A 27,494-nucleotide genomic window follows, 5' to 3' on the forward strand; every position below is an offset into this window, starting at 1 on the left:
AATTTTTACAGCATTCTCGCAGACAGATGAACTGAATCTACCAACCTTCAATTTAGCCACCAACATTTCCCACCTTAACAGTTATGATGCCTCTTTGCAGAGTTTTCTGGGACCTAGACATACATAATATTGGGCCCTAGGTCATTTTTCTCCATGAACTTTATCCTGCATTTGGAGCCTCATTCAGTGGCCCCAAATTCTAATCCTTTAAAATATGAAGTAAAATCACCTGCAATCATTCATCATTCAGCAAGCATTTACTAAATGTCTGGTGTGTGAATAGCAGTGTTCTAAGTGCTGGAAGAGAAGTTTACATTAGACTTACAGGGTTTTTGCTCTCAAAAAACATGCAATTTAGACATCCAAACAGATAACCATAATATAAAATGTTAAATGGTAACACAGAGTTTAAAAACAAAGTTCAATATGAGGTATAACAGGAAAGGCAACAGGAGATATGGAGATGGCTGTACTGCTGAACAAGCTTTCGAGTTGGGCTTTGACAGACACGTAGGAACTTACCAAGGGCAAAACGACATTGTAGGCCTGGGAAATGGCAAAGGTAGAGAGAGACAACAAGTAAAAAAGTGTACTGAGGAGCAGAGAATAGCCTAGTTTGACCTATGTGTACAAAGAACCATCAAATCATAGATTTCAAACACAGATGAGTAGTTTGCCCTGGATCACACAAGCTAGTAAGCATCTAAGGCAGGATTAGAACTAGCTTTCTTAGGGTTCTAATTACTGTGCCATTCAACTGCTCTAAGGAGGCATATAACCTAAAGCTGAGTAGATGAGGTAGTTCCAGGACAGGGTTCAAATTTATTTGGTTGTCAGCAGGAAGTCATTAATGTATTTTGTTGTTGTTGTTGTTAAAAAATATTATGTATTTTGCACAACAGTCACTTCTTAATATATACCATCTTCCCCATAAAACACTTCCTGTAATAAAGAAAAACAGGTAAGCAAAGTTCCATGGCCATATAGACAACATTTCCATTCCTTCCCCTTTCCTAACTACAAAAAGACCGTGTATTTCTTCATTTGTCCCCAGGAACTAGAATTGGTCATTGTTTTTTAGTTCTGATGCCTTTTTCAGTGAAGATCTGAGCAGAGGAGGGCATTATGAATTAGCCCTAGGTATAAGAAAGACAATGCTGGCAGATGTATGAAAGTTGATTTGGAATAGTTCTAATAAGGTATCTACTGCAATATACAAGTAGCTGGTAATGAGGGCCTGTAATAGGTTGATAGCAATAGCAGACAGGATCAATTCAAGTAATGTGGTATGTACAGTTGATGGGATTTGTTAACTGATTATACTTAAGAGATGAGAGAGAAGAGTCAACTAAATCGCAAGATTATGAATGCGAGTGGCTGAGTGTATGATAGCAGCTCTGACAGAAATAGCAATATTAGAAGAATTAGAGAAGGTTTAAGGAAAAGGATAATGAGCCCAGCAAAATCCAGAGAGATTAACTCTGGGACTATATCCTAAGGATATAATTGACTGGAGGAAAAAAGATCTATGGGTGAGAAAATATTTATAGCAAATATAATGGAACCACCCAGAAATAACCCATTTGTCCAACAATTGGGTAATGGGTAAACAAACTATGGCATGCAAATATAACAAAATTCATTACATCATAAGAAAAATATGGAAAAAGTAATGGCCAGGAAGACCTGGGTTCAAATGCTGTCTCTAACTTTTACTAGCTATGTGACCTGAGATGAATTTTTTGGATCTTAGGTGACTCTACAAAATAATTGATAGGTTATAAATCTGAATAGATGGAAAATGTTATGTTGATCAAATCAGAAGTTCTTAACAACACAAAGATAAGGATAGATTAAAAAGATACAAAGATAGATACAAAGAAATACGGAAAGACATTCAGTAATGCAGAATGACAAAAGCACTTTGAGAGAAACAACATATAAACTGACTGACTACAACTATGTAAAACACCAGCAACAAAAATAAGAAAAACTCATAGGAGCTACCTCACATCCATTAGCCAGCCAAAGAAGAAAATGACAATTGTCAAAAGAGTTGCTGGAGGATGGATCCACTCATGCCCTGTTAGTGTATCTGTGAATTGGTTTGTAACTACTGGCAGGTCCCAATTGCTGTTCATTCTTCATTCTTCATTCTCTGAGAGGACCAATGACATCAAGAGAGTGATGTCTGGACTTGTAAGTGAACTGGATTTAAGTGAGACAGAACTGTGGAAGGTTATTCACCCCAAAGTCATCAGAGTCCAATGGCAAGACACCTAGGTCCCAATTATGTGAATAACAAATCCCCTTAAGTGGTCACATGCACCTGAATTTGTACTATTTGAAGTTACAATTATATAAAATATGGTCACTGGTCCCAGCCCAGTGGAAATATGCAGGGATACTTTGAATAATGTGACCTTCTTCTCAGATCCCAGAAGATCTGAACTAATCCTTTTACAGTCACACAATAGGAGCACCATAACCAGAAATCTGTAACTCCCAAATAGTGAGGACCAGTCCAAGGTGGGCAGATCTGGGATCTTTCTATCCAGAAAATCTGTTTACTCTTTTCTGATTAGACGGGTGGACAAGTTTGTTAGTTTCTCCTGGTTTCTATTCAGATATCAAGTATAAAACTCAACTGGCCTGAAAAAATACTAAACTCTGTGTGTGTGTGTGTGTGTTAAGGCTTACAAAAAGAGTAAGAATAAAAGGAGAATTCTTTATTCCAGAGAGAGGAAAGTTTGATCATTGGGAGCTAACCTAGGGCCTGGAGCTATTAGAGTAAAATGGAAAGAGATGAGTACTGTTGGATAGAGTGCTCCAGAGTCCTGAGGTCAGGAAGACTTGAGTGACCCATGGTCAAGAGATTTAACCTCTCTCAGTCTCAGTTCCATAATCTCTAAAAATAAGAGTAACAATAGCACCTTCCTCCTAGGTTTCTTATAAGGATCAAATGAGATCCTAATTACAAAGCTCTTAGCACAGTGCCTGGCACATAGTAAGCTCTATAAAAGTGTTAGCTATTATTATATGTCCAGAATATATATTCAGGTTTCAGACGCTCCATGAGCATGAATCACAGAGCGGCAGGCTGCAAAATGCAAAGTGAGGGTAAGTATACTTTAATTTTGAAACCAATTACAGTCATTCTTAGCTGGTTGGGTTAGAAAGAAAACATTCTTGATGAAAGGGACAGTTTCAGAGAAGTCATATAAAATGAAGACTAGTAAGATTTACATGAACTGAAATAGAATGAAGTGAACAGAACTACAGCAATCTGTCACAGTAACAACAAGATTGTAAAGACAAATTATTTTGAAAGAAAAATCCAGTCAATGCAATGATCAAGCACAATCCCATAGTACCCAAGATGAAACAAACTACTCATCTCTTGAGAGAGGGGAATGATCTCAGGATACAGAATGAAACAAATATGGAATATCCCATTCTGCCCACGGTTTTAAGTAATTAGAACTTAAAATAACAATAGTCCAAGCTGTGGGGCTATTAAGAGTTTAAACCTGCATCTCAGACTTTTGGGCCACCCTGCATTTTTTGGACATGGCTATGTCCACTGGCTAATGTGAGAATTTATTTTGTTTCAAAATGCATGTTTGGGGGGCAGCTAGGCCAGTGGCTAGAGTACCAGCCCTGAAGTCCGGAGGACCTGGGTTCAAATTTGGCCTCAGACACTGGGCAAGTCACTTAAACTCCACTTGCCTCAGCAAAAATAAATAAATAAATAAATGAAATGCATGTTTGTTACAAGGGACTTTTTTTTTTTTCCATTACAGGAATAAAATAGCTTATATGTTAATTATTTATTTATTTAATAAAACATGCTCTTATTAACAGAACAAAAAGTAAACTCTGATGGAAGAAAGCCATGCCTCCTGCCCCCTTGGTGCACTAGCACCTCAGCCTGCTTTGCTCATTAGCGCCACCTGCTGCCCACGTGTTCTAAAAATACTTATAGGAGCAAAATGTGGCAAAGAAAGTGGCTATCTATCAATTAGGTGAATGGTTGTGGGATACAAATATAAAGAGATATTTTTGTCCCATAAGAATTGATGAATATAATGGCTTCAAAAAAACCAGGGAAGATTTGCATGAAGTGACACAGAGTAAAGTGACCTTAGAGCCTAGAATTAGGTGATCAATTTATTTTAAATTCAGGCTTTGGAGCTTTTATTTCAGGAAATAAATGATAAAACATACTTTTTACTTCTTGGTGGAAGGGTGATGGCCTAGAGGTGCAGAATGAGACATCTATCTAAAAATAGCTAAGGTGATGACTTCTTTTGCTTTAAACAGTATAATGCTTATGGAATATAAGGGAGGGTAATTTTTGGGGGGGAGGGAAGAAAATTTATTGAGAGTGACAGGGATTTAAAAAAGAAGAAAAAGAAGAAAACAGTCCTGAAACGTTAACAAAAACACAGAAGAGAGCAGAAGTATATTCAAAAGGGTACACAGCCAAGCAAGGCAGTTTTTTTTTTAGCATGATATTAAATTTGACATGTACTTTAAAAAACAAGCAGTATTTAACATAAATTAATAGTTTCATATTATATTTTATATTCAATATCCTGGTATTTTTATGTTGGAATGGTCAAGCCTTCTGATATTTAAGTTTGTAATAAAATTTCAAAAAAAAAAAACACAACAGGAATTAAAGGCAAATGGAACATATTACTATGTTCCTGAAGTTAATAATATAACTTCTAAAAATAAACTATAAACAATTAGAGTATTATTTTATCAATCAAGAAAAAAAATTGCTAAAGAAACAAATGGAGGAAAAACTCAGGCCTAAATCACACAACTTTAAATATAAATGGACTGAACAATCCAAAAAAACAAAAGATAGATAGAATGAATGAGAAAACAAAATCCCACAATTTGGTATATCCATGAAACACATATAAAATGAAAAGACACATAATCAAAATAAAAGCCTAGAACAAATTTTACTATGCATCAGGCAAATCCAAAAAGTGAAAATTGTTATTTTGCTAATAGACAAAGAAAAAATAAAAGTTTCCCATAGCAATACAGATAAACATGTAAACCACACAAGTACCCTACTTCATTATAAATCCCAGCCAAATTGACCTATTTAGCTGTCCTCACAAAAGACATTTAAATATCCCATGATTGAAATGCTCTACTGTCCACCTCTTAGATTTTATAGTTGGAATTCATAGCTCCGTTCAAGGGTTGGATGAAGTACCACTTTTTATTTATGTCCTATTTTCTCCCCCTTGAATTGTTTTGTATTATTTTGTATATAGTTTTTTATTTATTCAGCACTTAGGACATTTTGCACATAGTAAGCCCTATAAAAAGGTTAGCTATAATCATATAAGTTTAGAATATAAATTCATGTTATTTTCCCCAGGACAATATAAGCTTCTTGAGGGAAAGAACTGGGTTTGCTTTTTTGTCTTCATATTTTCTACATTTTACTATGTGCCAACAAATGAAACAGAAAATCAGTCCTAGTTTCTTGCTCTCGAGCAGTTGACAATGTAAGGGGGTTTTTATGCGATCCATCTCAATTGTGTCCTGACTTTTTGTGACCCCATTTGGGATTTTCTTGGCGAAGATACCAGAGCAGTTTGCACACCATGTAAGGATGATGGGATTCATAGGCCTTAGACTAAATGGGGAACAGTCCTTTACACTGTAAGACATTGCAATACAATAAAGTCTTCCATATATTTGCAAACTACTCAGAACCATATTAATTCAAGAAGATGGTGCAAGGGCAGCATTCCAACCTGTCCTCAAGGAGCCAAGAAGATCCTGGGCTATGGCAAAGAAAGGCAATTTCAGGTAAGATCTTCAGCCCTATGGGCATTTCGGAGTGGAAGTCTTAGCCAATGGAAGTCTGGAGAAAAATTGGCTCTTTCCCCAACTTCCCCTGACTCGCTGCCTGTCTATGTGCTGTTTCCTTACCCAAACATTTCCAGTAAACTGTATTTTGCCTCAACCACAAAGAGGCCAGGGGTTCACTAGAGATAGATAGAAATGTAAAGTTAGGCAGAAAGCCCAAGCTCTGTTAGGAATTCCCCTAACTGAAGGCTTAGATTGTGACTGAACTCCGAACTTTTTTTTTAATCAAAAATAAGGTTCCTAATGTCAGAGAGGAGGGGAAAAGCAGACCCTAAATTTTTAGGACCCACAAAATAAATATAAATAAATGAAAACAAAATTAAATGAGCTAATTAGAAGAAGATACTGTAAAATAGGGGAGTTCAGCTGTAGCATGGATGGAAAGGTTCAGAAATGTATAAAAGAGGAGCAGATGGCAAAACCCAGAGGACACTGCGGTACCTCAGGACTTCAGATGGCCGTGCCCCAGGGTCTGGAAGGCCAAGTAGAAGGGTAAATGATAATGCCTCCAGTAACTCCATCATACTGGATGCCTGATAGTTAGTGACAACCTATTCATTCAAGTGATGTGGATAGCCATTTGTATGGAAAGAGGGCAGATTTCCAGACTCTTCACCATGTAGAGAAGTTCTGAATGGCCAGGGATTAAGGTTGGAGCTACAGACATCCTGGGAAGAGGGGAAGAGGCAATGGGGGAGGCAAACCTAAGAAGCCCTCTTGGGATCTTCTCCACTTGACAGTTCCAAGACACACTTGTTGGGGGAAGATGTGCTTCTTTGTGCCACAGTGAAAATGGCTGGTCTGATGTTGGGAACTTGCCCTGGGGTTTCTGGGTTCATTCAGCTACATCAGCTTCACCCTGGGGATATTTATGTGGTGCAGACTATCATCCTACCTTCCTCTTTCTCTTTCTCCCTCCCTCCGCTTGCACATGTCTTCTTGGCTGATCAAGCACAGTCTTCTTCTCTATGAAGCCTCTCCTGCCTCCTCTGTTCCCAATTGCCAGTGCTTTCCTGCCCCACTTATTTATCTTGTATTTATTTTATATTCTCTCTCTCTCTCTCGTCTCTCTATATATATATATATACATACACACACACACATCTATATATATACACACACACACATATATATACACACACATACATATATATATAAACATATCTTATTTATATTTATATATTTTATACATATATACTTATTTTATATGTTAATTATTTATATATTTATAAATGTATTTATGTTTTATGTTTTAAATATACATATTTATTTTTCACGTAGAGGCACATGCTATCTTCTCTTATAGAAGATAAGCTTCTTAAAAGCAGGGATTATTTCTTTTTTCTCTTTTTCTTTTTTGTCTTTGCACTTGCCGGTCAGTGCTCAGCACAGTTCCTGGTACATGGATGATGCTTAATAAATGCTTATTGAAGGGGCAGTTAGACGGCTCAATGGAAAGCATGCTGGCCCCAGAAATTAGAAGGATCTGAGTTCAAATCTGGCCTCAGCTGTATGACCCTGGGCAGGTCACTTAACTCCCAATTGCTTTGCAAAAGTAAATAAGTAAATGCTTATTGACTGATGGATAGTTATTTTTGTATGTAACATGTCCCTGTCTTTAAGCTCCACATTTTTAATATAGCAAGGACTGAATCTCTTTTGACCATTCTACTCCACTACTCAACAAAATCCATTAGCTCCCTATCACTTACAGAATCAAAGATGCAGATATTTCTGCTTTACAATCTACCCCAGACCTGTCTTTCCAGCTCTTTTATACAATACTCCAATACACAGATGGGTATGCAACTGTGGCTCAATGGATGTTGTTGGACTTAGAGTACAAATGCCTGGGTTAAAGTCCTGCCTTACTTACTAGCTATATGATTTTGGGTTAATCACTTAACTTCTATCACTTACAATTTCCTTAACTGTAAAATGGGGATAATAATAGTACTTAGCTCAGTGAGAAACAAACATACACATATATGTACACATACATACATATATAATGTATATATCTTTGCAAACTTAAAGTTCTATACAAATGCTATTATTACAATTATTATTGTTGTTATCATTTCTACCACTAAGTCCACCCAAACCATCCTCCTTTCTATTCCTTATACATAATACTCCATTTAAATCTGGGTTCTCTCATACATCTAGAATGAATTTCTTTTTTAGCCTCTGACACTGAAAAATCCCATTGCTTATCATGGCACTTTGAACATGGAAGGCACCTAATAAACGTTGCCTAATTTACTGCTTATAAATTTTATAAATAAACTCCTCTAGAGTTCAAGACAGTGGTCGGTATGTAGTAGTGACTAATCACTTTGCCGTTTAGTCATCTTCTGCCGCGTCCAACTTTCCATGACCCCAGTTGGGGTTTTCTTGGCAAAGACGCTGGGCTGGAGTAGATTGCTGTTTCCTTCTCCGGTGCATTTTACATGATGAAACTCAAGCAAACAGGGCTAAGTGACTTGCCCAGGGTCACAGAGCTAGATTTAAACCAAGGAAGATGGGTCTTTCTATGCACTATGGCACCATCCAGTCACTCCTTGATTCATCTTGGCACAAGTCTATGAGATATATTGGAGCAAGAGTAGCAGCAACCACAACAACAACGACACCTAAATTATGAATTACCCCACTGAGTGACATGTCAGGATTGACCCAGTACTGGACTTAGATTTGGAAGATCTTGCCACTGACACAATCTGTGACCATGGATACATTCAATCTCTCTGAAGCTCAATTTCCTAACCTACCAAATGGATATATTAATACCTAGCCTACCTACCTCCCTGCCTATGAGGCTCCATTTAGATTCATGTAAGTAAAGGGCCTTGCCAAATTTAAATGTCTATACAAATTGAAGAGTCCAATTGTCGTGAACAACTGGGAGAGACCTCAGAGGAAATATGGGTTTATCTCTTCATTTTGCAAATGAGGAAACTGGGCCCAAAGCTGGGCCAAGATTATGCAGGGAGAAGAGGAGGAAAGCCAGGATCTGAATCCAGCTCCTCCCCCTCCAAAGCTGCGTTCTTTCCCCTGCCCTTATCCCTCAGTCATCATTCCCATCATTACTGTTGTTCACCCATTATTACCAGAACCCAGCACTAGAGGCTTTGCACAATAGGAGGCTGAGGTGGGGCCGGGTCCCTGCCTGACTGGAGGGCAGGCCCCAATGGCCCGCCCCCTGACTTGGCACCAAGGAGCAGGAAATGGTTTCTGGTGGAAGGAAGCATTCAGCAAGCTCCCAGGGAGGAGGGGAGCCTAAAGGGAAAAGGCCGCCATCCCAGGACATCTGGACTTGGGGGTTTCCTGAGGCCCATCTGTGAGGTGCCATTGTGAACCCCAGCCTCAGCACTGGGCAGCTCGCAAGGAAAGACCTCCTCATTCATTCTCATCCACTTGCCACCCGAAATGGAGCCCCACAGCTGAGTCATTATTATTCCTCACCACAGTCTCTGGGAACAAACAGGGTAATTATGAAGGGGGAGGAAGTCACAACAACCCTGGGAATGCATCAGAAGGGTTTACTGGGGAGGGAGGAGAAAAAAGGGATGGAGTATGACAGTCAGGCCAAGAGGGCCGTCGTGGGCCGGGCCAACCTTCCCCACCCTGTGCCACCTGGTCCTTTCCCAAGCGCTTCTGCCCTCCCAATCTCAAGAACAACCCCGGGCCCTTGCAGCGCAGTGATTTTCAAAGTGTTCCCTTGGTTACTGTCTCTTTTTATGTCCACAACCAAGATGAAAAGAGCATAGGTACTGAGGCATGGCATCTGGGTGCCAGGCCTGGGAGAGACACCTCAGAAGCCCAGCCCAGCTCCACCACTTGTTACATAACTGTGAGCCGGGCACTCTCTGGGCCCCAACGACCTCCTCCAAAATGTGGGCACAGCAGTATTTGTACAGCTAACTTCACAGCATGGCTGTGGAGAGCCCATCATTCCACTAATTGCAATCAACACAAAGTGAACTAGGCCAGATGTTCCTGCTTCTACTTGGGATAACCAGGAGGTGCAGTGGGCAGAGCACTGACTCCAGGAACACTCATCTGGGCTGTGTGATCTTGGGCAAGTCACTTCATTCTGCCTCAGTTTTCTCAAGGTAGCATGAGCTAGAGAAAGAAATGGTCAACTACTCCAGTCAAGAAAACCCCAAATGGCTTATATCCCAAAGAAATACTGAGGAGGGGAAAGGGACCTGTATGTGCAAGAATGTGGCAGCCCTTTTCGTAGTGGCTAGAAACTGGAAAATGAATGGATGTCCATCAATTGGAGAATGGTTGGGTAAATTATGGTATATGAAGGCTATGGAATATTATTGTTCTGTAAGAAATGACCAACAGGAGGAATACAGAGAGGCTTGGAGAGACTTACATCAACTGTTGCTGAGTGAAATGAGCAGAACCAGAAGATCACTGTACACTTCAACAACAATACTGTATGAGGATGTATTCTGATGGAAGTGGATATCTTCAACATAAAGAAGAGCCAACTCACTTCCAGTTGATCAATGATGGACAGAAATAACTACACCCAGAGAAGGAACACTGGGAAGCGAATGTAAATTGTTAGCACTACTGTCTATCTACCCAGGTTACTTATACCTTCGGAATCTAATACTTAATGTGCAACAAGAAAATGGTATTTACACACATATATTGTATCTCGGTTATATTGTAACACATGTAAAATGTATGGGATTGCCTGTCATCGGGGGGAGGGAATGGAGGGAGGGGGGGATAATTTGGAAAAATGAATACAAGGGATAATGTTATAAAAAAAATTACTCGTGCATATGTACTGTCAAAAAATTATAAATAAATAAAATAAAATAAAAAGAAAACCCCAAACGAAATATGTTTAAAATATAACCTATTGCTGTCTTGGGGGAGGGGAGGGAGGCAAGGGAAGAAGGGAGAAAAATAAATTTGGAACTCAAAATCCTACAAAAATGAATGCTGAAGGCTATCTTTACATGTAATTGAAAAAAATCAAAGGCTACTTAAAAAAAAAAAAAGAAAATGCTAAATGGAGTACAGCGAGTTAGAAATGACTAAGCAACAGCTATTATGCTCATTTTTCTAATAATGATAAAAAGCAACAAAAAAATTAAGTGACTTGTCCAGGATCACATAGAGAGTTAGTGACAGAGCCAGGAATTGACCCCAGCTTACCTGTCTCCAAGAAGAGCCCATTTTATTTTAAAAACTTAACTAATTTTTTCACTTAAAAAAAATCTATTTTTCTTCCCATAGTCCTCCTCAAAAGAAAAACAAAACCCTTTTCATAAATATGCTTAGGTGAGCAAAATAAATTCCCCACCGCCATATTCAAAATACATTCCTCACTTCTGAGGCAGGAGGTGAATAGCAAGCTTTCCTCATTAGTGTTCATGAACAAAGTTTCTAGACCCCTACATGGGATTGCATTACTAAATGTGGGGGTCTATATCTATATACCTGAATAAAAATTTCTCAGTCAAAAAAGGGTTGTGAGTGAGAAAAGTTTAAGAAGTCCTGTTCTAGAATCATAGCTGGTCAACAATCAGAATGAAAAAATCTATTCTTTTTTTTTTTTTTTCTTTAAGCTATCCCTGTGCAAAACATATTTGCAGCATATCTGTCATGCTGTGCAAGAAAAATTAGATGAAAGGGTAAAGAAACAAGCAAACAAACAACAAGAAGGTGATAATACTATACTTTGATCCACAAAGAGAACTATTTTCACCATACAAGTTTGTACGATTGCAAACTATTCAAGAACACAGCAAGATCATTTTAGTCTTCATTCTTTCCATTTGGAAAAGTCCCCAAAGAAAAAACAAATCCCCACTCCAGATGGCTCCTTTGACCAACCGCAAAGCTAGGCCTCCATCTTAGTATTATAGTCTACAAAAAAGAATGGATTATTACTAAGATACAATGGTAAGATATTTGGATTTTAAGTCAAAGGTCCTTGGTTCAAATCCAGGCTTTGTCTCCTATTTCTTGCTCACATAATCTAATTTCTTCACTCACATAATCTAATTTAACCCTTACAACCCTATAAAGCAGATTCTTCTGAGATTCTCCCCAATATTTTATCTTTTGACAATGGGATGGGGGAGTTTGTATTATTATTATTATTATTATTTTTGCTAAAAGTAGTTAATGCTTCAGCCAACAAGTATTTATTTTTTTTCTCTTTTCCAGAGGGCAGCCAGACCCCATATTTCTACAAGTAACCAAAGAACTAGGGTTTCTAAATCTGGTACATCTAATTCTATTGCATCCCTTGGGAGATCTTGGGCTACTAAAGATATTAAAGATATTTTAACCCCTTTTATATGCCCACCTTTGCAAGAACAAGAATACACTTACCCACCCAGAAAATATGGAGTCAATAGTAAAACTCACATCTAATCCAGAGTCAGAAGACTAAGATTTGAGTTCTGCCATTTATAAAGTGAGTCATTCTGAATAGATCACTTCTTCTCTCTTGATCTTCCTTTGTTTATTAAACGAATGGACCAGCTATGCTCTTCCTTTCCCCTGGAACTGATGGCAAGAAGTAAGTAGAAAGCTGGGACTCAGATCTATATTAAGAAGGAATAAAAATAAGGTCCCGAATATGGAAAACTCGGGGATTTTCATTCAAGGATGGCAGCTGGGATACACTGGATGGGAAAGAAAGTTTATAGGGCAATATAGCTATAGCTTCAGAAAAGAAATAGAAATCTACTGATCTCCATTCCCCAAAGGACAAGGATAGGAAGGAACTTGATGCAGAAATACAAACAAAAAAATAAATTTAATCTAAATTTTAATGATTTTTTTTTTTTATCACTTCCACCTTCCCTACCCAGCTAAGTCTTGTCACAAAGATTTTAAAAGACATTTTTAAAAAGTAGTTTAGCAAAACCAACCACATATCAGTTGTCTCTGGTAAATAAATGCAATCACTCCATACCCAGAGTCCTCCAATTCTACAATGAAAGGAATGACTGCCTTTTATTAACACTTTTCTTAATACAAACTTAGTAAAATTTTAGAAACAACACACAACACATTTTCCTATCCCAAAGTCTTGGTGTAGTAATTACATGGCAAGGACATCTGGCAAAAAAAAAAAAAAAGAAAAAGAAAAAAAAAGGAATGATACTCTATTTGGTTGCTTAACAAATGAAAGCAGCTAGCCAGAGGCAAAGGTGGGCAAAAGAATGGGGTCACACCATCCATAATGTTCCAAGGAATTCCCTAAGGAATGGGGGCTTACAAGCAATAGATTTAGAAATTCCAACCCTTTAGAGATACCCTTAGGATTTTGGAAACTAGCTGCCTTCTGGGAAGGAGAGAAAATAAATCCTTATTAATTGAATTTTAAAAAAAAATTAAGTAAATGTACTGAATCTTGCTCTCTCTCTCTTTCTCTTGCTCTCCCTCTATTCTCCTCCAGCCCCATGCTAAAGTAAGTTTTAAGTACTTATATATGGTTCACAAATGATTTTTCCTCCAGGTTGAAGGATCTCAATAAGAAAAATGTCTTCATTCTTCTGCTAAAGGAAGGGGAGAAAACAATAATCATGTAAGATGGTCTTCTCTACCTAAATCAACTATGACCTCTGTCCCCTTTTCTACCCAATGTTTTTTTGTTTTGTTTTGTTTTGTTTTTTTAGCACTGAGACTATAATCACTTCTTCATTCCAAGCTGTTTCTTATTTCTTATTTGGTCTCACCAAAAAATGGAAGAGTTTGAGGTCCAGAAAGAGTCATTGACTTCCCTGTGAACACAGAAATAATATGTGGCAGAATCATAATTCAAATCTAGATCCTCTGTTTACAAATCCAGAAAAAGCATTCTTTTCCTTAGGCACCAAAGCAAGTTTTACAGGGTGGCAAAAGTTCCAAGACTTATAAGATTTCAGGTGAGTAATCATCTGAGATAGGATGGGCTTCCTAGTACTTTATATCATTTCAATTATGTCTTATTCTTCTTATCCCATTTGGGGTTTTCTTGACAAAGATATTGAAGTGACAGGCAGCTAGGTGGCGCAGTGGATAGAGCACCAGGCCTAAAATTGAGAGGACCTGAGTTCAACTCTGGTCTTAGACACTTAACACTTCCTGACTGTGTGACCCTGGGCAAGCCGCTTAAGTCCAATTGCCTCAGGAAAAAAAAAAAGATACTGAAGTGGTTGGCCACTTCTTTCTCTAGTTCATTTTACCAATGAGAAAACTGAGGCAAACAGAATTAAGGGACTTAGAGTCACACAGCTTATAAGGGTCTAAAGCTAAATTTAAACTCATGAAGATAAGACTTCTGATTCCAAGTGCCATGAACTATCCATTGCATTCCCTAAATGCCCACTGGTTCCAATAATCAGGACCAAACTGGCAGTCAATTACTAGTCTCATTCCTTTTCCTTAATGGGCCATAGGAATTTCCCCCACACCTGTGGGCCTCAATCTTCAAAACATATTTATCTAAACATGAAGTAACAGAAGACAGAAGGCTCCATTCTTTTGGAGAATTTTTATCCCTAGAGCTAATCCTCTAAGATCTGATCTACTGGGCTCTTGATTCTTACCTCATTTGACATTTGAGATGGAATTATTCCTCACCAACTCAGCTGACCTCTTAGCCCTCAGACCTTTAGCTTTCTCTTGATCATGACAAATCACAGATCCTCCTGGTTCCTCTTCTTTATTCCTTTTGTTGGATTGGATGATCCCAGGATTAGCGCCATTGAGATTCATCTGAGTCAACAAAGCTTGTGTTGCCCATGATCAACAAGTCATATTTCTGTGTAATCATTAGCCTTAAATGATTTTCCCACATTCCAGTATATTTGTTATTAAACCTCAATGACATATTACTACATCTTCCAGGCAGTGGAGCCCATGTCATTCAAGGACAATGAATCACACTTCTATGTAATCATCAGCTTCAAGGGATATCTTCATATTTCAGCAATCAGGAGAGGAAGTAATTGGGTTACCTAGGGACTAAGTTACAGGATGAAGACTCAGAACTCAAACCTCCTCTCTCATGTCTCCAAATAGCAAAGAAATGCAGTGGCAAGGCTAGGAAGATCAAAAACATCAGGAATCAAATGCATTGCACATGGCAGCAGGGGCTTCTTTTCTGTTTTCTTTGCTAGGTCATTTTCTGTGTGCCCCACACACCTCCTTAACTACAAATTCTGAATATACACTGACACTCTGTCCTGAATCTTCCTTTTCTCCTTTTCTTTCTCTCAACCATCTCATCAACTCTCATGTTTTGAATTATCCTTTTTTTCAGTTGACTTCCCTATATTAATAGACAGATCTATCTCTATGTCTCTAAATCTATATCTGTCTAGAGATTAGAGCTATCTCTTTCTGTCTCTATATATCTCTATCCATCCATCTAAGCTATAAAGTCCTGGTCTCTCTCCTGAGCTGCATTCTTGCCTCCATCAACAACTGCCAATCAAAATGTTCAAACTAGGTACCAAATTTAACATGTCCAAAAGAGAACTCTGATATTTTCCCCCAAACCCACTCTTACATCTATCTCTCAAGAATAATAACTAATTTTCTGGTCATCCTCACCTTCAACTCTCCATTCTCCCTCACTCCTCATATCAACAGTTGCCTAACTCCTAATTATCCTAACAGTTGCCAAGGCTTGTCAGTTCTATCTCTATAGCACCTCTTCCCTTCTCTTCACTCTCAGATCATTCCTCATTTGTCCAGTTCAGCCCTTTTTCAAGCCCAGTATACAATCTATTGCTGCCAAAGGCACCTAAACATGACTTTCACTTCCCTGTTCAAGAAGCGTCAGTGGCTCACTTTCACTTCTAGGATAAAAGTCCAACTCTCTTTAATTTGGCATTTGGGAAGCTAGTGGTTACAGGGCATAGAGCACTGAGTCTGGAGTCAAGAAGGCTCTTTTTCCTAAGTTCAAATCTGGCTTCACACTCTTACTAGTTGTGTGATCTTGGACAAGTCACTTAACCCTATTTGCTTCAATTTGCTCATTTCTAAAATGAGGTGAAGAAAGAAATGACAAAATACTTCGCTATCTTTGCCAAGAAAACCCCAAATGGGATTGCTAAGAGTTGGAAATAAATGAAACAACTGAACAACAACAATTTGCCATTTAAAGTTCTTCATAATCAGATTCCTACCAATATTTCAGACTTATTATAAATTATTCTTCCTCACATACTTTACTTTCCAACCAAATTGGTCTATGAACTGCTTCATACACAATATCTCACCTCCCATATCCATGCCTTTGCACAGGCTATACTCTATCCTTGGAATGAAAGGAATCCCCACCATCATCTCTGCTTCTTACTATTTTTTGTACCCTTAAAAAATAAGCTCAACTGCCTAGTACATGAGACCATTCCCCATTCTTCCCAGGTGCTAACTGTACATATATTTTATATTTACTTAGACGTGTACATGTTATTGCCCTAATAGATTACAAACTACCAAAGGGCAGTAGCTGTCTCAATTTTGTCTTTCTTTCCCCTCTAGCACTGACTACAGTGCCTGGAATGGCTTGTAATTCCAAGCATTACCCAGGTGCCAATCTTTGCCGAGGAGAGGTATACAATAAGTCTAAAGCCTTCTGGTTAAATTTTTTTATTTTATTCCTACAAACAATACAAGAACTACATTTAAAGGGACAGGGTTTTTGGTCTTTTGACCTTGAAATGAAAAACTAGCATGACTCTACACTCTAGGAACAGTAGTTCCTACACAATGATTATTTTCTCCATTCCATGGAAGAGAGACTGCACCAAGATTAAGTTGCATGATTCTGGCAGGAGCAGGGAGGGAGGAGTGGAAAGGATGAGCCACTTTTTAGATTGTTACAGGTATGGCGGTGCTGGCTGCAGTGGCATCCTCACGGAAAACAAAGCTGCGCAGAAGACAAAGGTTACAGAAATGAGGAAGCAACTCTGCATGGGTGGCTGGGGCAGCTCAATAAGCTAGCATAGCCACACAAAAGCAGTCAAGATTTAGCACTCTCCATTATCCCAATCACCAGCAAGTGCTTTTTCTATGGTTTTCTCTATTGCTTTGATCTGTTTCTATTTCCTCATTTTGTTTCACGTAAAAATTATAATCAATCATAACATTGTTGTGATGCATACCTGCATGTTAATTGTATACAAGACTAGGTCAGAAGATTAGACTTTCATTTAGAATACTAGGATTTTTCTAGTTGGGGGATGACCTGATTGTGACAGAATTTTGTGGGTTTGATTTTTATTAATAATTTATAAGAAACTCCTAATATAATAATTATATATTTATGTATATGTATTTATATTTAAATATGTATATAATTATATATCTACTTTCTTTCTTAATAATTCTTAATAATAAAGCTTAAAGAGACATGACCTACATGAACCAGGAATGTTTTGCCTCTAAGCTAATGGAGTCAATGATGCACTAGTCATGTGAATAGAGTTCAGGTCTCCCAGGTAGAAGGGTGTAGGGTAAAAGGATAGAAGAAGTGCTAAGGAAAAAGATATGATCTGGGAAGGATTTAACTGTGCTACTTAATTAGTGGAAGGGGAGAAGTTCAGAAGAATAAATAATCTCCTATTTAGAGTTTTCACTTTTCACCTTAAACCTACATGCAAATGTAGATACATAGATAAACATACCTGCTAGTTACAGATGCTAGATAAATGCCAGTCTCATAAGTGATGCACGAGCCTCCAAAAAGTAGCTCAACTAACAATAAGAATCTCCCACTGACTCGAGCTCCTGCCAGCCTCCTCCATAATGAGACAAGAGCTTCATTCTGAGAAATACCAAAGAGCAGTAACAGACACATGTGATGAAGGCTAGAAACAGCATCATAGCTGTTTGGAGGGGGGTCCTCAATCTCCCACCGCTCCAAGGCTCCCATCACATCCCTAGGAACAGCTAACATAATTCTGACCCCCTGAGAAGTCCATGTGATCCGTGGGGAAAATAGCAGAGATAGAGGCACAAATTGCTCACATCAGGCAAAAGCAGTGTGACATCATGGCGAAAGAGCTGGCCTAATCATTGGGAACACCTAAGCTAAAGTATGGCTTCTGATATCTATGTGATCTTGGAGAAGTTACTCAGTCTTTCAAGTACTCCAAGCAACTCCTACAATAAAGGGCAAAATAGTGGCTGGTCTGCAATCCACATTGCTAAAAGGATTTTCATACTTTGGTAGGGTCTCTGTAGAGGAAACACAGGCTTTGTGACTTAGGAGTGGGAAGTTAAGGAGAAAAGTTCCTTCCTTTAAGGAATTTATAATCTTTCAAGATAAGATGCAGGGCATTTTAAACAGGGCAGTGAACTTGTGATACTGGGCAAATCATTTAGTCTCTTAAGCTTCAGTTTCCTCATATGTAAAATGGGATCATTAGGCTAGATTATTTTAATGTCCCTTCTTAGCTTTAACTCCAATGATCCCATCTTCCAAACTGCCTTCAAGACACTTTTCCTTCTATACTGTCAGCTTAGCATATTAATCATGCCCTCCTGCATGCCAAATAAAATATCTCTCTTCAGAGTCCTTTAAGCCATCAATGGATCCATCATTCTCTCTGTCACTCAGCTTCATAAAATTAGTTCTCTTAGATTTATACTCAGCTAACCAAGGATGGCCTTAGGTTGCTGAGCCTGGGGTGTTCTGTATTCCTCTTCTCGGAAATGACTACAGAGTGAAAGAGAAAATGCTGATCCATGTGCAGAAGAGTAGGTGAGGGAGTTTTAGAGAGGAGAAATGCTTTTTCTTCTTTGAGAAAAGTGTAGTTCTAGATATTCTCTTTAGAACTGACTCAGGAAGGAGGGAAGGAAGGAAGGAAAGAAGGAAAGAAGGAAGGAGGGAGGGAGGGAGGGAAGGAGGAAGGAAGAAAGGAAGGAAGGAAGGAGGGAAGGAGGGAGGGAGGGAGGGAGGGAAGGAGGGAGGGAGGAAAGGAGGGAGGGAGAGAGGGAAGGAGGGAGGGAGGGAGGGAAAGAGGGAGGGAGGGAGGGAGGGAGGGAGGGAGGGAGGAAGGAAGGAAGGAAGGAAGGGGAGGAAGAGAGAAGATGGGAAGAGACTTAGAAACCATAGACATGTTCTTAAACATGTCTTCCATCTTAAACATGATTTCCATCTCAATAGCTAGAGACCAGAAATTTTTTCTCAAGTGAGATTAGAGCTTTTCTTGTTTTGAATGGAAATATCTCACTCCTCATAAGAGAATTAATTCTGTCTCTTCTCCAATTTCTGTTTGATGTTCGCTTGGATAAAGAAGTTTAACTAGATTTCCATCTTATCTTTTGTGTAACCAGTGTAACTAGTAGATAAGAGTCAAGCTGATGAGAATAAGCTAAGGGCCAGCAAACAAGACACAGCTTTCATTTTGAAACCCTGGCAATATTTACTAAGGTAAACAGAATTCTAGTCCAGAAACTCTCCAGGATACTGAAGGGAAGAATCATTTGTCTCAAAGTATTCCAAGCTTGCTTGCCTGCTCTTACCTCTCTCCAGCTATCTTGTTGTCTCTCCTCTGGTCCCTAGTGGTAGGTAGTTCAACCCTCAAATCAGATTTATCCAAGCATCTTCCTATGTCTGCATATTTAAAGAAGCCATAGGAACATGGACAGCTTACTTGGTCATCCATATACACATTCTAAATTTTGCCAATTTTACCTTTCAAAAAGATGTCTTTCATGAAGCCTGAATGCAGATTGAAGAGATATTTTTTCTTTAGTTTCTTTTTTTTTAGGCTGTGTTTTCTTTCACAGAATGACTTACATGGAAATGTATTTTGCATGATTACACACATTATCACCTATGTCAAGTTGCTTGTCTTCTCAATGAGGGGAGGGGAGCAAGGGAGGAAGAGAACTTGAAACTCAAGTTTCAAGATTGTTTTTACATGTAATTGGGGAAAATAAAATATTAAAATATATGTCTTTCATGTTTATTCCCTCTTTCTATTCTCATCACCCTATTCTCATCTAGCCTCTAACTGCCTCAGCTAGAGCAAAAGCTTCCTAACTGGTCTCCCCGCTTCAGTCTTTGTCCTTCTCTGATCCATTTGCCAAATTTGATCTTTTAAATACAAGTTTCATCACGTAATTCCCTTCTGAAAAAAACTTCTACCCCACTCTCTACAGAATTAAATTTAAACTCTTTAACTTTTCTTTTTAAATAAAAATTTTCTTTTTCATTATGAACTTAACACGAACGTTTCAATATATGAAGACAGGAAAAAAGAATGCATATGGCTGTTCTATACAGTTTGTTTTTTAAGTATGTATAAAATTTAACATGATAGTAACAACACTGTCTGTCTTGTCTGTATTCCTTTCTAAACTTATTTTCTGCTCTTTTCTGTGTATTTTTAAATGTTTCACTGACATTCAGTTTGGATTTTTTGGGCTCTACACAATCTGGCTCATCTCATCTATACAACCTCATTTTACTACTTTCCAATAATCCCCTACAATTCTAGTCAGTCTGGTCCCTTGATGGTGAAATGAGAGAAGAAAGAAATTGGTATGGGCTGAAGTAATCCCAAAAGACTTCATTACTCTTCTTTCAGGTTCTTAAAGCACCAGGGCCAATACAAATTTTCGTTATTTTCTTAGAGAATAGTCACGTGTAATTATTCCAATTTTATAAGAAAGCAAACTATCCTGTTTTATAACCTTGGGCTAGTTCTTTAAAACATGGCTAACATCTATAGAGGAGAAAGCATTCTGGTTGGGAAGAATATACTGAGCAACTATATGGACCATATGGTGAGAGGACAATGAAGAGAATGACCCAATTAAAGTGTAAGAAGATTGTGTTTGAGAGAAATAGGGAATAATGTTGGTGGGCTTGAGCAAGACCATATCACAGATGGTTTTAACTGGTAACTAGAGAAGTTTGCAATTAATTATATACAGGTAATAGGGAGTTATTTTTGTATAGGGCAGGGGAGTAACATGATGCAAATGATATTAAAGGAAGCTCAGTCTAATAGTATAAATGTGTAGTATAAATAAGCAAAAGAATGAAATAGGAAGACCAGGTAAGATATTGTTAAAGCAATCAACTTCAGTGACATCCTCAACTCCTCACTTGCTAATCACACTGACTAACAGACAAGACAATTAGCCTTATGCTGAAAAGATGGTTCCCTAGGAATAGAGAAAAGGGGGGCAAAAAAGTGGGGACAGGTCATGGAAAAGAATCAAAGATGACTTTACCCAAATGCACAACCCTCCTCAGGGTCTTAAAGCACCAGGGCCAACACAAATTTTCGTTACTCTCCCAGAGAATAGTCAAGTGTAATTATTCCAATTTAATAAGTAGACAAACTATCCTGTTTTATAACTAACTAATGGGGAAGACAGAGGCAGAAAGCAGGAATCCATCATAAAATCGTATGATACTTTTCTTCTCCAGATGCCAAATTGGACTAAACCTCTTAGGAATCCAGGAATCAATATTTTGGTGATAAGAATAATTTGAACTTTAACAATAGGGAGCCCCATGCAATAAAAACCAAAGTCCTATCTGGTCAATTGTAGTATTTAGCAGCCAGCTAAACCTTTCCACATCTTCAAGCAATTTTCAGGGAAGAATGAGAATATAATAATGAGAATAATAATATAATATGATAATAGCTAACATTTATATAGCATTTGCTAGTGCCAGGCATTATACTAAATGCTTTGCAATTATCATCTCATTTTGATGAGGAGTAAACTGAGGTTCTAAACCGAGATGGGTCAGTTCCTTTTCTCTCTCTCCTTCTTTCCCCAAAGTAACCAAGGGCAGGGTTGGCAGCAAATGAATTTGCTACTTAATGCTGTATGGAAACAACGTCTTTATTGATAGTAAAGGGATAGACAGGCATTTGGCCTTCAGGAAGACCCAAACTGCCTAAAAGGGGGACGTCAGTTGACGGGCATTTGGCTGGTATACACCAAATGCAAAGATTTCATTTTTCAGCCTTCTTTATATACATAACTAGAGTCATCAAAACAATGTTTGCACAAGATGTTATCAAGAGGTTCCGGAGATATTTGTTAATAATACAATAATTCTCTGTTGTTGCAAATAAGACAGGAATTTTCTTATTATTGTAAATAAGACAAAAATTCTCTTTTGTTATCTCCTTCAGTCTCTCCCCAGAACGGAATTTCAGATCATTAGAATGGGGGCTGAACACCAAAACTAGCCCAAAGGAAGTTGGAGAAATATCAAAGGGGGCTACCGCCCCCAATAATTTGATCCATACAACAGCCCTGGGAGGTAAGTACTATTATCTCCATTTTGCAGTTGAAGACACAAATAAATAGTGGTTAAGTGACTTGCCCAAGAATTTGAACTCAGGTCTTTCTGACTCCAGGCCCAGTGGTATCTCAATCTGGTCAGAGTTGAGCAGCAAACTTTTTCCCCAGCAGCTAGGCAATTTCCCCCATTGCAGAAATAAAATTTAACTCTACTTGAAAAAATGTACTTTCTTTAAATGATGTTCTTAGGGGACAAACAAGTGGAAAAGTAGATAGACAACCAACCCTGGAGTCAGTAAGAGCCAAGTTCAAACCCAGCCTCAGACACTCACTGGATGTGTGATCCTAGGCAAGTCACTTAACTCCACTTGCCTTAGCAAAAAGCAAAAAACAAAAACAAAAACATGCAAAGATAGTTTTCCACATCCACCCTTGCAAAACCTTGTGTTACGAATTTTTCTCCCTCTCTCCCAATCTCCTACCTCCCCTAGGCAACAAATAATCCAATATAACCAATTCCTTTTAAAATGAAGGTGAGCCAAGAGCAGAAATCTGGTCTCCAGTAAGAAAAAAATCACTCAATCCTAGAAAATTCCTGGAGCCAAAAAGAACAATTGACAACAGCACAGTGAGATCTTGCCCTTTCATCCATTACAGTAAAATCTTCATGGGAATGTTGGGCCCTGGGAAGCCCAACCTTGGAAGACTGGTTTCTGGTTTGTAACAACCTTGCTTAATTTCCTGAAGGGCAGCTGGGTGACATCGTGTGCCACACAGATAAAGGGCATCTCATAATCCATGATGCTTCCTGTTTGTTAAGAGAATTTGGAGAAGCAAAAAAAAGGTTTCAGAGAGGAATGGGGCAAGAGATAAGGTACAATTCTCCCTTCTACATTGTGACATTCTCCACTTCTATTTCTATATATTGTCAGCTTACAAAATTAAATGGGAATTTAGGGAAGCCACAGACAACTCACCAAGGCCAGAAGATAATAGAGAAAAAGCTTAGAAACTCAGAAATGCACAAATGTATAGGATCATATAATATCAAGAAAAGAGAGAAATCTGTGAGGCCAGAAGACTTCTTCTCTGGTACAAAGGGCGGGCCAGAAAATTTAATGCAGATTACCACACTCCTAACCCCTAGACAAAGTTAAAGTGATGCTTCAGCAGGAACATTTTTTCTTTCGCACTTAATAGTATTTTATATTTTCCTAATTAAATGTAAAGATAGTTTTTAATATTCATCTTTGTAACATTTAGAGCACCATATTTTTCTTTCTCCCTCCCTTTCCTCCCTCCAAGACAGCAAGAATTCTGATAGAAATTATACATGTATAATCATGTTAAACATATTTCCACATTAATCATGTTGTGAAAGAAGACTCAGAACAAAAGGAAAAAGCATGAAAAAGAAAAAGAACAACAACAAAATGAAAATAATATGCTTTGATCTGCATTCAAACTCCTTAGCTTTTTTTCCCCTCTGGATGTGGATAGCATTTTTCATTGCAAGTCCTATCTTGGATCACTGTATTGCTGAGAAGAGTTAAATCAATCCTAAGTCCATCATTGCACAATATTGTTATTACTGTGTATAATATTCTTCTAGTTCTGCTCATTTTGCTCGGCATCAGTTCATGTTAAGTCTTTCCATAACTTTTGGTTTTCTTTGTAATCCTATGTATTTTATTTCTGCACTTGAAAACATTCTGAGAAGAGGGCTATAGATTTTACTAGACCACCAAAAACATTAACCCCGATTTTGAGGAATGAATTATTGGCCTCTTCAATGCTATGTTTACTTTCTAAGAAAGATCTAGAAGAAAGGAAGACCCTGATAGAACTTGGTGCTGGGCGGTATAAGGGACTATTCTTCCTTAGGAGGCAAGAATCAGCAGGACATAATGAAATACTAACTCCCATTAAAAGTTTTTATTAAAATAATTAATAATAATATTAATTAATAATAAAATTAAAAGGATTTAATGGACCTCCAGGCCTTCCAGTGCATATGATCACATTTGGGCCTAGTTTCCTACTCAATATATTTTCTAAAATCATTGTTTACCAAGGGCAAGAAAGACTAAGACAAGTTCAGGAAAAAAGAGAGACCACTGTCACTGTGTAAGAGGAAGCCACCAGAGATAAAAGAAGTAGTGGGAAAGGAGAGACAAGAACAATACTTGTTCTATGTCGACTCCAGATTTCAGTTAACCCATTTTTCTAAGAAGGAGAATTATTTAAATTTTCACCCCTCCACCTGCATTATTACTGGGGCTAGAAGTCATGTGCTTCCTATGAGAAGTATGTGAAGTGTTCAGTCTTGGGGAAAGGGGAGTTTTTTGCTGTGTTTAGGAATTTGTAGCAGCATGGAATTAATGCTCTAAGAATTATGTGCCCAAATCAGGTACCAGTGCCCTCTGGGGAACAAGAGCAGTGCCCCTAGAATCTTTATGGAGTCATTTAACTAACACTAGCAAAAATACCACCAGACTCAAATAAAGGAATTCTGATTTTTAAAAAGGTTGATTATCCTAACAAGCAGCTAATTTTCTTTTTTTTTTTTTAAATCAAATTGATTTTATTTGAAGAAACAGAATAAGAGAAAAGAAAAACAATATAAAACAAAATGAAACAAAACAAGCGAGAACATTGTCAAATGCCCAGCAGAACATAGAGGATTCAAAATATAAAACAACAAAGACTAATTTAAGAAAGTATATATATTAGAAGAAATTATATTCACAAGGAATTGTATTTTCTTTACTTCTTCATAAATTATTCTTTTGTTCTCTGCTGTGCACCTTTTTTATTTTATTCTTTTTTCCTCTTTCATTCCCCCCATCATCCCCAAGCAAGCTACAGTTAAGAAAGGATATATTTATATATACATATATGTACACGCATACATATAGACACACATATCTCCTTTTCATTCCTCCCTCCCCTAGCTACAGTTAAGAAAGGATATATTTATGTATGCATATGTAGATATATACATACATATATACCCTAGATACCGACACATGTCTTTGCTATCCCCAAGCAGCTAATTTTCACTCGTCACTCTGCTCACCCTTCTTCTCCACATTTCCCATGGCTCCTGCGTGCAGGGTAGCCTTGAAAGACTTTGATCACATTCCTGCCCTCCATTGGGGGCAACGGGAGAACTACTGCTCTGGAGTCACATTCTACCTCATCTCCTTATGCTTCTAAGGTGTCCCCAACCCAGAAATCAATCAGAACAGTTGCCTGAGAGTGGCTCAGAGCCAAAAAGATCTGTTAGCTGTAAAAGAAAAAAAAAAATGCTTGTCATCAAAGTGACAAAGAACTGATTGATGAAAACTGAGTCTCCGGCACCAAAAAGCCTTATTCCCATCCCACAAGTGCACTGCCCTCTCTTCCCCCCTTACAATTCCCCACTCCCTCCAACAGGAAACATTACAAGATGAGAGAATTCCTGCTGGCTATCCCACCTGGCTTTATACAATCCATGCATTATACGTCTACAGTGAGTGCCGATGGGTGACCTTTTGCTAAATATCAGCAGGAAATGTTGGAATCGCTACTTTGGGGGATGAGAAGACTAGGGGTGCTTAACCACTCAGGTCTCTGAAATCTGGATTCAAGAATAAACCTCTTCTCCAGACAATCCTCAGGATGGGTTTTGGGCACTAACCTTTGTCTCCTTTTTTTTGTTGTTTGTTTCTTTGGTACTACTTTTTTAAGAAAAAAAAATTTTTGTTTTAAATAAGATTTATTTCAAGAGGGGAGGAGGGGTAGAATAGGAGAGATTGGTTAAGGGGAAGAAGGACAGATGGGCATGTGGTTGTCTCTATTTTAGATGGTTGTCACAGCTTCCAAGATAAATGTTCACAGAAACTGGGAGACAGGAGAAAGGAAGGCAGAATTTGATCAGAAACTGGTCTGACCTTTTGTTAGGTCACAATAAATGCTACTAAGAAAAATTATCTTTTATCTCTTCAAGATGTAACCTACAAGTGGCTTTCTTTTCTACTTGGTCACTATCTCCTTTTCTCCATTCCAACAGATTCTATATTTGGATAGATCTGAGGAGCGGGGCTGTAGTGATAAGTCCACTGGATTTGGTATCTGAAAATCTGAAGGTGAATTTTGGATTCAAATACTTAATATCTGGATGATCGCTGCCTAGTTACTACCCTATAATCTGGCTCAGCTGCTGACTCTGGAGACTGCTTTTTTTTTGTTTGTTTTTCTCCCTTCCCCAACTCAAAAGTTCCCTGAGAGTAAGGGCTATGTACTTGCTTGTATTTCTATTCCTATCTGCTGATCATGGGGTCTGGCACAAAGAGAGAGTTTAAATGATTTATCTGATTTTACTCAATCTTTTATTGGGCCTCAGTATCTTCAGCTGTAAAATGAAGGAGTTGGCCAAAATGATCTCTAAGGTATCTTCCAGAAGCAAATCCTATAACCCGACAGATGCTAACCCTCCTAATAAACATTAATCTTAGCTTAGTCAGACCAAGAATCAATACATTAACCCTTCATGAATGTCAGTGTTTAGTATTTCTTGCACAGTAGGGTCCTTTGGATCCTGAAGTTTGAATTAAAACCTTCAGGAGAACAGTATTAATTGTAAGCAGGGAGGAAGGACCCACTTGTAGAGACTGCTATCTTCTACTATGCTGTAGGAACTAAATAGTTGAAGTCTGCAATAGCCCTAAAATGGGGAATGCCTTTAAAAACTAGACCCACCAACTAACATGTCTGTTGCCCCTTTCACTGAGAAAAAAACGCTTCACCATGTCAACGTGTTTCTTCTCATTTCTCATCTTTCAAAACAAGGACAAGATAATGACCTTATGCAGATTAATATAATGTCAGAACACAAAGAATCTCAGCGATCGAGTCCAGAAGTTCTTAACTTGGAATCTGTGAATGTTTTTAAAAACATGTTCATAAGTATATTGTATTTGATTAATACAATAAGTATATTGTAATTTAACCAATGTAATTGGTTTTCACTAAAATCCTATCTGTATAAAAATCCATGACTTTCATCAGGTTGCCAAAAAGGTCCATAACAACAACAGCAGGAGCAGCAACAAAGATTAAGATCTTCTGACCTAGTCCAATCCATTCAATTCCAGCATAAATGGAGAATCCAAGACTTGGATAGTCACTTAAATGAAATTTAATCTCCAGACTTCTGACTTCTAATTCACTGTTTCATTTAGCCATACTTCCAACCTGAAGCCCAAATATCCATAGAGAAAACACCAAATACCTGCCTGTGGTCATATAGAAAGTCAGCACTAAGACAGAAAAGA

At 38.1% G+C, this 27,494-nt stretch overlaps 1 protein-coding gene across 7 annotated transcripts in view; it reads right to left on the reverse strand.

The window, feature by feature from the left end:
• AATK (apoptosis associated tyrosine kinase) overlaps positions 1-27,494 on the reverse strand; it is a 201,465-nt gene that overhangs the window by 56,274 nt on the left and 117,697 nt on the right. The gene's annotated exons all lie outside the window — the stretch shown is intronic.

This window comes from Sminthopsis crassicaudata, chromosome 4 (assembly GCF_048593235.1).
Source record: "Sminthopsis crassicaudata isolate SCR6 chromosome 4, ASM4859323v1, whole genome shotgun sequence".
NCBI lineage: Eukaryota > Metazoa > Chordata > Mammalia > Dasyuromorphia > Dasyuridae > Sminthopsis > Sminthopsis crassicaudata.